Source organism: Zootoca vivipara, chromosome 10, assembly GCF_965207765.1.
Source record: "Zootoca vivipara chromosome 10, rZooViv2.hap1.1, whole genome shotgun sequence".
NCBI classification, from domain to species: domain Eukaryota; kingdom Metazoa; phylum Chordata; class Lepidosauria; order Squamata; family Lacertidae; genus Zootoca; species Zootoca vivipara.
In genome coordinates this window covers 43,582,439-43,594,575 of record NC_142593.1, presented here as the reverse complement: position 1 = coordinate 43,594,575, position 12,137 = coordinate 43,582,439, and positions in this window count along the sequence as shown.

Genomic DNA, 12,137 nt, shown 5'->3' with positions numbered 1-12,137 from the left:
CCCTGGAAGATGAAAGTGGGGTGGGGTGGGGGAATGAAGGTAGTGGAACATATCTAATTCTCCCCCCCCAAACAAAAAAAGAAGGAAATAGACCCACCTAAGTTTAGAGTTCTTTTCAGCACATAAAGAACATTCAGGGACACACACAAGCACACACACACACACACACACACTGCCAAGCCAAACAGTTGCATAGCCCAATGGACATCCAAGAAGAAAAAACCAATATACGGTCTATATACATAGACTATGCGCTATGTGTATTTCTCTGGGTTTATGCTCTACCCAACTCTAGGCTCATGTAGTAGTTTTTATTATTAAACATGGCAGCCTCCTTATTCAGGTGCTGATAGTTGCCCCAGTGATCACCCACAACTGTTGGGTGTCCCCACTCACTTCAATGGAAGTTACTTGGACATGTCCCCTAACGCGCACACAGAGCTCTCCTCTCCACTGCAGTGAACGGGGAAGTCCTTGTGAAAGGTAGCTCCACATGCATGATGGACTTCCAGTGTCTGAGAGACATCCTTCAAACTGAACAAATGTCCTGTCAAATAGTTAAGCCCAGTTTACAAACATAGCAAGTTCGATGATCCTGTGATAAGTTTCAGTGCAGCTACAAGAACCCAGGTTGGGAGTGCAGGATCTGGCCCTTGAAGTCATTTCCTGTGGCCCCAGCTGCCAAATCTTAATCAGTCTGACTGTCTCTCCAAGATTTACCATTTGAATACAGTTATCTGGAAAAAATGGATTTACAAGTACGTTAATTGATAGCGGGAAGTCAAGAGATATGAAATAAGGAGCCAAGCCGAAGCTGTTTTAAAAAGGCTTGAACTCCCTATGTAGAAGTTGATATGAAAATATTTATATTTATTTTTTGAAATTTGTTACCTGTCTTTCTATTTTTTATTCTTTGTTCTGTTTCTTCTTTCTTTTTATAGTCTCTATTTTTCTTTTTAGTTTTATTTATGTATATTTGATGTATTTACGTGTTCGCAATTAATAATAAAAAAATCTTAATCATTCACTGGGAAAGTCATATATAAAATGACTGAACTTAACTGTCGGGGTCCTTTACCTTTTAATATTACTTAATAAGGGCATATATATGTGTGTTATTTTTTAGGGTATTGTTTGGTAAAATACATTTCTGGGCCCTGGATAGGCAGGTCTGGACAACAGTTAAGTTTCTTTCTTTCTTTCTTTCTTTCTTTCTTTCTTTCTTTCTTTCTTTCTTTCTTTCTTTCTTTCTTTCTTTGCTAGATACTTTATGATTTTTAATTGCATTTTTATTGCTTCTTTTGTTTCTTATATAGGCGGCAACAATTTTGTCCTCGTCCAGTTGGTGTGTGACTGCCGAAGCGTGGGTCCTTCTGGATCTGGAGGATGGCATAACGGGGGTGGAACAGGGGGTGGTGGAATGGGGTGGAATGATGGTGAAGCAGGGCAGAATGGGGCAGAGTGGGCTTAAGCATGTGCCATCGACATGTTGGGGGGGGCAGGAATGGAACCCCCACACAAAATGGTCATTTTATTGCATTACAATTTGCGTTCCAAAGAATTCAGATAGCAACATCATAAAATGCAATGCATAAGAATAATAGAATTATAGAGTTTGAAGGGCCCCCTTGCAATACAAGAATAAAAGAAGCAATTAAAATGCAATTAAAATCAATACAGTGGATGCTCGGGTTGCGAATGTGATCCGTGCGGGAGGCACGTTTGCAACCCGCAGTGTTCGCAACCTGCAGCGCATGTGTCGGTTGTGATCCGGCGCTTCTGCGCATGCGCAAAGCGCCGAAACCTGGAAGTAACCCGTTCTGGGACTTCTGGGTTTGGTGCGGTGCACAACCCAAAAACGCACAACCTGAAGCGGCTGTAACCCGAGGTATGACTGTACAAATATTTAATGCAATAGACGCACTGTCTACCATCTTCAACCACAAACCCACAAACAGGCCATGGAACATCTGAATAAACCTCCCAGAACAGGAGTTAATTGCAGGGACGCGGGTGGCGTTGTGGGTTAAACCACAGAGCCTAGGGCTTGCTGATCAGAAGGTCGGCAGTTGCTCGGTCCCAGCTCCTGCCAACCTAGCAGTTCGAAAGCACGTCAAAGTGCAAGTAGATAAATAGGGACCGCTCCGGCAGGAAGGTAAACGACATTTCTGTGTGCTGCTCTGGTTCGCCAGAAGCGGCTTTGTCATGCTGGCCACATGACCTGGAAGCTGTACGCCGGCTCCCTCGGCCAATAATGCGAGATGAGCGCCGCAACCCCAGAGTCGGTCCCGACTGGACCTAATGGTCAGGGGTCCCTTTAACTTTACATTTTACTTCTACAGTATATACCTTGCTAAAGTACCTCTAAGCAGTGACATAAGAGAATTGGCAGGAACTATGATAGAATCTGACCAGGGGGTTGGGGGTGGAGAGGTGACTGCAATCTGTCTTTTGTGTACCATTTCAACAAAGTGAAAGCAGCAAACAATCTCAGCGTGTGCCACAAATAGACTCGATATTTGATTACAGAAGGTAACCCTGTAGGATCCCTTGAAATCCTGCATCATCTTAATAGCAACCTTGGGGGCGGCGAGCAAAATATGATAACAGAATAAAGTCCAACTTTAGGCAATCTCCTTTGCGTTAAAAAAAAGAAAAGAGAAGAGAAAGGTAGTGCATTGAGTGCCAAGGACTTCTATTAGTACCATCCATTTTGTTAGCATTTCTCCAATTTATCTTGCATTACTAACCCCTCGGAGTACTATGCCTATTGTAAATATTTAAGCATTACTGTTGACATAAAGATAATACTGACAAATTGAGTTAACATTTCTGTGGAGGATTACTGACCATGTGTAGTGCCGATCAACTTTTAACACCCACCCCTAGCCCCTCGGCCCACGCCAAGCTCTGTTTAGTCTACAATATGGCCGCGCTCCTCAAATGAATTTTGAGCTGTGATTTACACAAAATGTGAAACAATCTTTCTTGGATCAATTAATTGTTTGGACTTCCTTAATATATTTCCATTTTAACGAGATTACGCCTGCATCAAAGGCATTGCGATGGGTGAAAGATGTCAGTGGCCTCGTGAGCAGGGGAGCGTCCTAGCTCAGGCCTCCACAGTTTTGTGACTCATCAGACGTCCACATGGACCACCAGGGAATCAGTCAAGCCGCTGCTTGTTCTGTTGGTCTGGGACTTAGAAATAGGAAGGATGTCAAGCAGTTGTCAGCTGCATGGCTGGAATAATAATAATAATAATAATAATAATAATAATAATAATAATGATAATTGTACCCTGCCCATCTGACTGGGTTGCCCCAGCCACTCTGAGCAGCTTCCAACAGATACTAAAACATAATCAAACATCAAACATTAAAAACATCCCTATACAGGGCTGCCTTCAGATGTCTTCTAAAAGTCAAATACAGTGGTACCTCAGTTTATGAACTTAATCTGTTCCGGAAGTCCATTCTTAAACCAAAGCTGTTCTTAAACCGAGGAGTGCTTTCCGTAATGAGGCCTCCTGCCACCGGTGCCCTTCCACCATTCGGCTTCCATTCATAGACTGAGGTAAAGTTCGCTAACTGGAACACTACTTCCAGTTTTGCGGAGTTCGTATACCGAATAGTTTGTAAACAGGGCTGTTCTTAAACCGAGGTGCCACTGTAGTTGTTTGTCTGTTTGGCCTCTGATGGGAGGGCATTCTACTGGGAGGGCACCACTGCTGAGAAAGGTCTTCTGCCTGGTTCCCTGTAATTTCATTTCTCTCAGTGAGGGAACCATCAGAAGGCCCGCAGACATGGACCTCAGTGTCTGGGCTGAACGATGGGGGTAGAGATGCTCCTTCAGGTGGCTGGATTGGTGGGTCACAAGTCATGTGCACCTTTGACTCTCTCATGGCAATTTTTTAAAAATGTAGTATAAACACCAACAACTGGGACAGATTTGGGTACAGGGAGAAGGTGTCCCATTGTGTAGGCAGAGGTCCTTGTACTAACAGGACAACTTAACTGGGCGTGACTCCCATGTGTGGTTTCAAGGTTTACATTTGTGTGGTTTCAAGGATTCTCCAATACCCCTTTATTTTTATATATTTATTTATGAAAAATATTTATAAACTACCTGCTCATATAAAATACTGGGGTGGTGTGCAGCAATGTATGCAAATACAATAGAGAATATAAAATACCATAAAAATATGCAATAATTGCTAAAATGGCTCGTCCTAGGAAAATTATGCTTCTCGGCATAGAAAGGTCTTCAGCAGATGCCTGAAAGTCAGTAGCATGCCAAATCTCTGCTGAGAGATCTCTGTGGGGAGAGGGTTCCATAGCATGGGACCAGCAACACCAAATATCTCTCTGGGGGTTCCGTACAGGCTTGCCCCGCGAGCCACAAAGACCCACAGGAAAGTCCCGCCAGCAAATAAAGACAGTACCTGTTACCAGCTCCCTGAATCTTTTGCTTCCACTATGCAGTCCTTACCTCCTCTCCCACACTTTCCTCTGGTGCTTTGTCTAGGAGAGAGAGAGAGAGAGAGAGAGAGAGAGAGAGAGAGAGAGAGAGAGAGAGATGGCTGGAATATAGCATGCTGTAGAAAGGGAATGGCTACACCTGTTACTCTGCCCACTTTTTTGCCTGTGTTCGCCATCCACAGTTTTCCTCTGGCTCCAGCCACCACTGTCCTGTAGCTCCCAGAGATTATTGCTACACCAAACATGGGTTTGATTCTAGCTACAGTGGTACCTTGGGTTGAGTACACAATCCGCTCCAGGGTGCTGTTTGCACCCCGAAAAGTACTCAACCCGAGCGGCGCTTTAGCGCATGTGCGAAGCACCAATAGAGCGCTTCTGCGCATGCGCGTGTGGCGAAAACCGGAAGTAAACACTTCCGGGTCCGCCAAGTACTTAACCCAAAAATACGCAACCCGCAGCAAAAGCAACCCGATGTATGACTGTATTCCTCTTTCACAACCCGCCAGCTAACTATGAAAGCAACAGCACAGAGCAGCTTTCGGGCAAGTTTTATGAATGGTGAAAAAGTTATGTACATGGAATAATTTATAAATTGTGGGGATCATTGCAGAGATCAGGTGAAATCACCTTTTTACGCAATCAAATGTTGCTTTTCAAAAATAGTAACAACCACCACCACCACCACCACCACCACCACCACAGCAACAACATGAATCAATTAAACACAGCATCCTTAAGAGTAAATCTCTTGCTCCTATCAAACTGGGCTACATTTCCTTTTTTTGTCTCATGTGTCATGAGAAACAACCCTTTTCCCAACCCAGATTTGAAAATATCACCCCCTCATCTGTAGGGGTGCTGAGATATCTATCTGAAGACATTTCCCCATGATGGCCTAGCCAAAACATTTCAGGGTTTATAAATCTGCTCCATTCTTTATGACGTTTCTCTTGAAGTTTCCCTTCTTTTACCCCTGAGTCTGTCACAGCAAGGAATGTGGTTTGGGAAAAAAAAAGCAGTTTCTTAACAGGAATTGACTAGCAGATGTTTTAGTAGTATTTTATGAGAACATTTTGGCCTATAATGAATAATTGCCAGGTGATGACTCTGATAATGCTAAACTTGTCCTGAAAGCAAAGGGAAAACTGCAATGTGAGTAAGCAAAAGGGGATGAGGGGACCATTATGTGCTCAGTGAAGTTACAGCCGCACCCAAGCTATTCAAGGTGGTGTGTCATCTTCTCTGGCCACGATCCTCCATCTGGGTCACAGGCAGACTCAAGAAGAAAAGGAGCATCATATGAGGTGATGACCTTCCTCCCCTCTCCTGGACTATCCTGGCTAGAGGATGTGACCTTCTCTGACTCAGCTCTCCAATGCTGCCTTCACCACCTCAACGCTGTAGGAAGCAGTGATTCCGGAATAGGCTTATGGTCCTTGAAATGAGGGTCATCAGAAGGCTAATAAGGCCAGCCAGCCTTCAGAAGGCCTTAGAAGGCCTCAGCATATTGCCGAGGCAACAGCTCTCCCAATGTATGAGTGAGAGAGAGAGGTCTAGTGAATGCTGTCCACAAGAAGTGCTACTTATTTTATTTATTTCAAAAATTTCGTAAACCCAAAGCTGTTTACGAAAAAGATAAAACAATAAAATTATCACTGAAAAAAATGACAACTGTTAGTTAGAACATATAGAAGGTTAGAACTGCAATAGATAGGCTAAAACAAATGAAAACTCATACAAACTTTCGTAACACCTGGGTAGGCTTGTCTAAATTACAGGGCCTCTCCAGGCCTGGTGTCAGGAGTATGGGCAGGAGTCAGGCTCTGGGGCCTGTAGTGCTTTGCAGTACTGGGGCCTGCCTCAGCTTGTGCTGGAGAAGCAAGGAGTGGCCACTCAGGTGAGGCCTCAGCTTGTGCTGGAGAGGCAAGGAGTGGTCACTCAGGTAGGGCCACTTGATACCTCACTGCACCTGGTGGCAGGAGCTGGGAGGGATAAAAGCTCAGCATTTCCCTTCAGCTCTTTGCCACAGCAACGCTATTCCTGCCTGGTTGCCTCTGGCCTCTGGCCTCTTGCGCCTTGGACCCTTGCCTTGCTGACTCCTTGCTCCTTGGACCCTCGCCTTGCCAACGCCTTGATCCTCGACCCTTGGACCTTCGCCTTGCCGACGCCTTGCTCCATGACTCCCAGATCTTCGCCTCTGCCTTGTTCCTTGACCCTGCGACTGCCTGCTGCTGAACCCTCAGCCCTGCACCTGTTCCTGCTTCTACACCACCATCTTGCCTCTGGTCCTGATATCCTCAGCCAGGGCTTCAACCGCCTGCTGACCGGACCGTGACACCTGGAATCCACTACCTGGACTAAAAAAATTGATGTCATCTGCATTCTGGTGTGCTCTTACTGGAAAAAAAAGGACTGGGTGGAGGGACAAAACGGCAAGTGACTCTTGAGGCATTGTTGATTATGTTGGACATTTTTGATGACCACAATAACGACATTTTACATCACCATTGACCTGACCGTCCTATCAGTGGTGGCAGCACAGCAAGGAATTGTGTTACGTTGGAAAGCTAACCAACTTTCTTCCATTGCATATTGATATCAAAGAGTGTGGACTTTGACACTAATGGAAAAGCCCAAAGAATAAAAGGTGATTAGACAAATGCATTGAGGTTGAAGTTATCAGTGCCCACTAAGGTTGGCATTAGGAGTGGGTGAATCTGTCAATTTGATCTTAAAAAAAACTTATTCTTCCAATCACAAATTCAGTTCACCACATTCTGCATCAGTTTGCAATTTGGAAAGAAAACACCTCATGAAAATTGGTCAGCATTTTAGTGTGAATTTTCCCTGATATACATATTTTTGTATGCTGTTTTCTCCAAAACAGTGCATTTTCATGTTATTTTCACTAATATATGCACTTTCTACATCATTATTTTTTTCCTGTTGGAAAGCCACATCGCAAAATTCAGAGGAAGTGAAAATTTCAAAGAATAGCTGTGTTTCGGTTTGAATATTGTTTGGAAAAAATGCAAATTAGGTATCTAATGGAGCACCTTCTCCATTTGTTCCTTCAGTATCAGAGGCAGGTGACATAAATAATATGGTGTTCCTATTGGTCCAGAATTATTCAGGTGGCATTTTCTGCCTTCATCCCTGGTTTTCCTTGATGCTACCTTTCATCTCCATCCACTATGCAGCAGAGTCCCCTAGGCCTAGTGTCCTCTGAGGCAAGGAAAGTGGAGCTGAGTAGTTGGAACATGATGGAGACCAGTGTTCCCTTGCTGGCAGGGGCCAGGAATAGCTCCTCTGATATCCTATGAGGCAAGTTAACTCCAGCAGAAACTCTGAGCACTTCCCCCAGGCTGTTCCTTCTTCTCCAAGTTTGGCAGAAAATGCTATTTCTCCACACACACTCTGCCAAGCAGGCCTTTCAAGCCTTCTCCCTTTGGGTTAATAGCCCATCCAAGAGACCATCCATTGCTGTTGTTCAGTCATTTAGTCGTGTCCAACTCTTCATGACCCCATGGAACACAGCACGCCCCACTCCTGTCTTCCACTGCCTCCCGCAGTTTGGTCAGACTCATGTTGGTGGCTTTGAGAACACTGTCCAACCATCTCGTCCTCTGTCATCCCCTTCTCCTTGTGCCTTCCATCTTTCCCAACATCAGGGTCTTTTCCAGGGAGTCTTCTCTACTCATGAGGTGGCCAAAGTATTGGAGCCTCAGCGTCAGGATCTGTCCTTCCAGTGAGCACTCAGGGCTGATTTCCTTCAGAATGGATAGGTCTGATCTTCTTGCAGTCGATGGGACTCTCAAGAGTCTCCTCCAGCACCATAATTCAAAAGCATCAATTCTTCGGCGATCAGCCTTCTTTATAGCCCTTAAGAAATATCAATAATTATTATTTTATTATTTATACCCTACCCATCTGCCTGGGTTGCTCCAGCTGCTCTAGGTGGCTTCCAACAGATATAAAAACACAAAAAACACAAAAAACATCAAAAATAATTTTAAAAAGCTTCCCTATACAGGGCTGCCTTCAGATGAATTTTAAAAGTTAAATAGTTGTTTGTCTGTTTGACATCTGATGGGAGGGCATTCTACAGGGTGGGTGACACTGTGAGAAGGCCCTCTGTCTGGTTCCCTGTAACTTCAATTCTCGCAGCGAGGGAACTGCCAGAAGATCCTTGCAGCTGGACCTTGGAAGTTATTCAACTACACAGTTGTACAAGCACAAGGCTTAGCACTATTGTTAGAGGATTGCTCCAGCCTTTTTCCTGCACCTCCAAACCTGCTGTTTAGGAGTAAACCGAGACGAGATGGAGGGGGACAAGAGGAGGAGAACATTGTGTTGTGCTGACATAACTCTTGTGCTTATGGAACCTTCTCCTCAGCACTAATTTGAATACAACCCATTAAATTTTGTTCAATCCCAGATTCAGATCAGGCAAAATTAATGATAGTTGTTTTCACAGTATTTATTTACAACATATCAGCAGCTCCCATTAACAGAAGTTCTCTGGGTAGCCTACAAAGCAACCAGCCTGCAGGGCCACTCTTGCAGAAACAGTCTTTGGCTTGGGAATGTGTTAATTCTTGGATGTGTTAATACTTGGATCTCCCATGCTATCACAATTATTGTCCCCACTATTTCTTCTGGGAACTCTGTCCATCCTTCACCATTCTAAGAATTCTCACCTTGGTTGGCTCTCATTGCCTCTTCTGGAATTTTAGTTGGCTGTCACCTCTCTGCCCAAGGCAACATCCAAAATACTTAACAAAATAATTTTATCCTTCTGTTTTGTCAGCCGCTTCTCTCTGCTTCTATCTCCTGCATGTTTGAAGTAGTGTTAGCTGTTCGGCAAAGAAAGTAACTTGTAATGAAACCAAAATGGCCTAAATTGGCCTTCCCCGCCCCCCAACCTGGTGCCCTCAGGATATTTTGGATTTCAATGGCCATCCTGGCTGTAGACTGAATGGAACTGTAGTCCCAAACAGCTGAAGGGTACCAGGTTGGGGAAGACTGAACAAAATCAATATTTCCTCCTCCTCCTCCTCTTCCTCCAGTGCTCAAAAAATATATTGGTCCACAATGTCTTTTCTGAAACCTAAATGAAGATAGGCCAATATTTCTTTCCAACAAAGTGATACTTTAGTGTGGCCTAGAGAAAGTCCTAGGTCCCCACAGATTTTCTTCACTCGCTGGTTTGGTGAATGAAGCTGTAGGTTTAGTTTGCCTCCAGTATGTTGTTTCCTGGTTGCTATTCTGGCTCAAGTTAAACAGGAGTGTTCTAGAATCAGTGTTTGTTGACTTCAGTAGACATATCCCAGAATAGCTGAGTTGTGGGTTGGAACAATAGGCATCTTGGCTTGCTGACCATATATTTCTGAGAGTATTGGATATAGGCTATCTTAACCAATCATCAAGTGAGGCCCTAGTGATAGAGCACACTGCTTGGCAAGAATAAGGTCTCAGGTTGGAATAGACAGCACTGGTGGGCCAATGGACTGACATAGTAGAAGCCAGCTCTTTATATCCCTGTTAAAGTATCTTGCCATAATAGGACAACAGTTTCCTGGCAGAGACCCACAACACACAACCTCAGGTCATCTTAAATGCTAATGGACAGCTATTTCCAGTCAGTGTGGCTGAGGCGGTTTCCTAATGATTTTGTCCTGAATAAACAAGAAGGGGTAATCTTTGCAACACATCTTGGACTAAAGTCAAGGTTTACTGTAGTAAGCTTCAGCAGGGAATGTAAAGAAAATTCTGGTAAACAAAATATTTACACTCTTAATGTTCCTTCAGATTTATAACCCAAGTCCATTTAAATGGGACTAACCTGTCTCGCTTACCTTCTTTTCCTAGCGCTGTTGCCTTTGGTTATCTCTGTTGCCATCTCATCCAATATGTTACTGCTCCTAACAAGCACATGCCCCTGCCCAAACAAAAAAACCAACAACGATGCAAGCAAAATGTGTACTACATTTGCTAAAGTTTCCTCTGCCATTAACGAAGGAAAAACTGATTGAGGTTGCAAGAAGCGCAAACCTGCTATTTGTGTAGCAAACATCCATGGGATGGAAGGAACCTTAATTGACCTTCCATAAGGGACGCGGGTGGTGCTGTGGGTTAAACCACAGAGCCTAGGGCTTGCCGATCAGAAGGTTGGCTGTTCAAATCCCCATGATGGGGTGAGCTCCCATTGCTCGGTCCCTGCTCCTGCCAACCTAGCAGTTCGAAAGCACGTCAAAAAGTGCAAGTAGATAAATAGGTACCGCTCCGGCGGGAAGGTAAACGATGTTTCCATGCGCTGCTCTGGTTCACCAGAAGCAGCGTAGTCATGCTGGCCACATGACCTGGAAATTGTACGCCAGCTCCCTCGGCCAATAAAGCGAGATGAGCGCCGCAACCCCAGAGTCATCTGCGACTGGACCTAATGGTCAGGGGTCCCTTTCCCTTTTAAGGAGGTTGAAGCCAGAGGTTTGGATCTGAAGAAAGAAAAGTTTAATGGTTCATGGTTCCTGTCTATTGTAAAATGATGTCATGGAAATAGAGGAGAATATTTCATATTTCTAAGCCATGTGATATAATTTAGTAGTGTGCATCTTGGTGATAAAAAATAGATTGATTTTAAAATTGTAAGTAAATGCCTAGGATGGAATGAACCAAAGCACTTGCCCTTGTCACAGGAGAATGATACATTTGGGACGTGTATTTTAAATCTTGATGTGCATCGGATGTTGGTTTGCGTGACCCAAGTTCCTCTGCATGAACATAACTAGGATATCTGGAAGATTATCTGGAAACATTCTGCTCAACTTGCTAATTTTGCACATGCAATAAGAGCCCTGTTGGATGAGGCTGAAAGCCAATCACAGGCCAAGCTGTCGACTATGTTGGCAGCTTGACTACCATTTTGAATCCTCCACAGTGCCCCAGATCTAGTATTTTTTCTAGCTCACTGAGGGAGGAAAATGATGGCCATCAGCAAAAAATGGAGAATATTTGCTGGTGGTGGGGAAGTCTGCATAGTGGTCTGGCCCCCCACCTGGTGTGTGTGGGTGAAGAAAAAAAAAATCTCAGAAATTGTCTACGTTATCTTTAGAATCTTCTGTCTAAGAGGACCTGGTGCTCAGTGTGGGTATCCAGGAACAGTTCAGGACCCAAAAACACTAAGTTGGCCAGGCCATAGCTGCATAGCTGCCAAGTTTTCCCTTTTCTCGCGAGGAAGCCTATTCAGCATAAGGGAAAATCCCTTTAAAAAAGGGATAACTTGGCAGCTATGGGCCAGGCAGATGCATCAATCCATAGGTCATTAGCTCATCACATGGTGCAGCTGTGTGGAGATCTGAAGAGTTCAAGAGAGAACCATAAAGAGAGGTCCTTGCCTCCAGGAGTCTATGATATATATTTTGACAGGGATGGAGAGGAGACAAAGGAAAAAGAGGAAAGGATGAGGCATGGGGAAGAAATGGAGGGTATAGCTTAATGACAAAGCATCTGTTTTCCATGCAGAAGGTCCCAAGTTGAATCCTTGGCATCTCCAGGTAGGTATGGGACCTTGGAGAGCACTGTCAGACTATGTGTAGACTGTACTGAGATGGCTAGACCAATGGTCTGACTTGTTAGCTTCTACAGTATGTTCTTGTG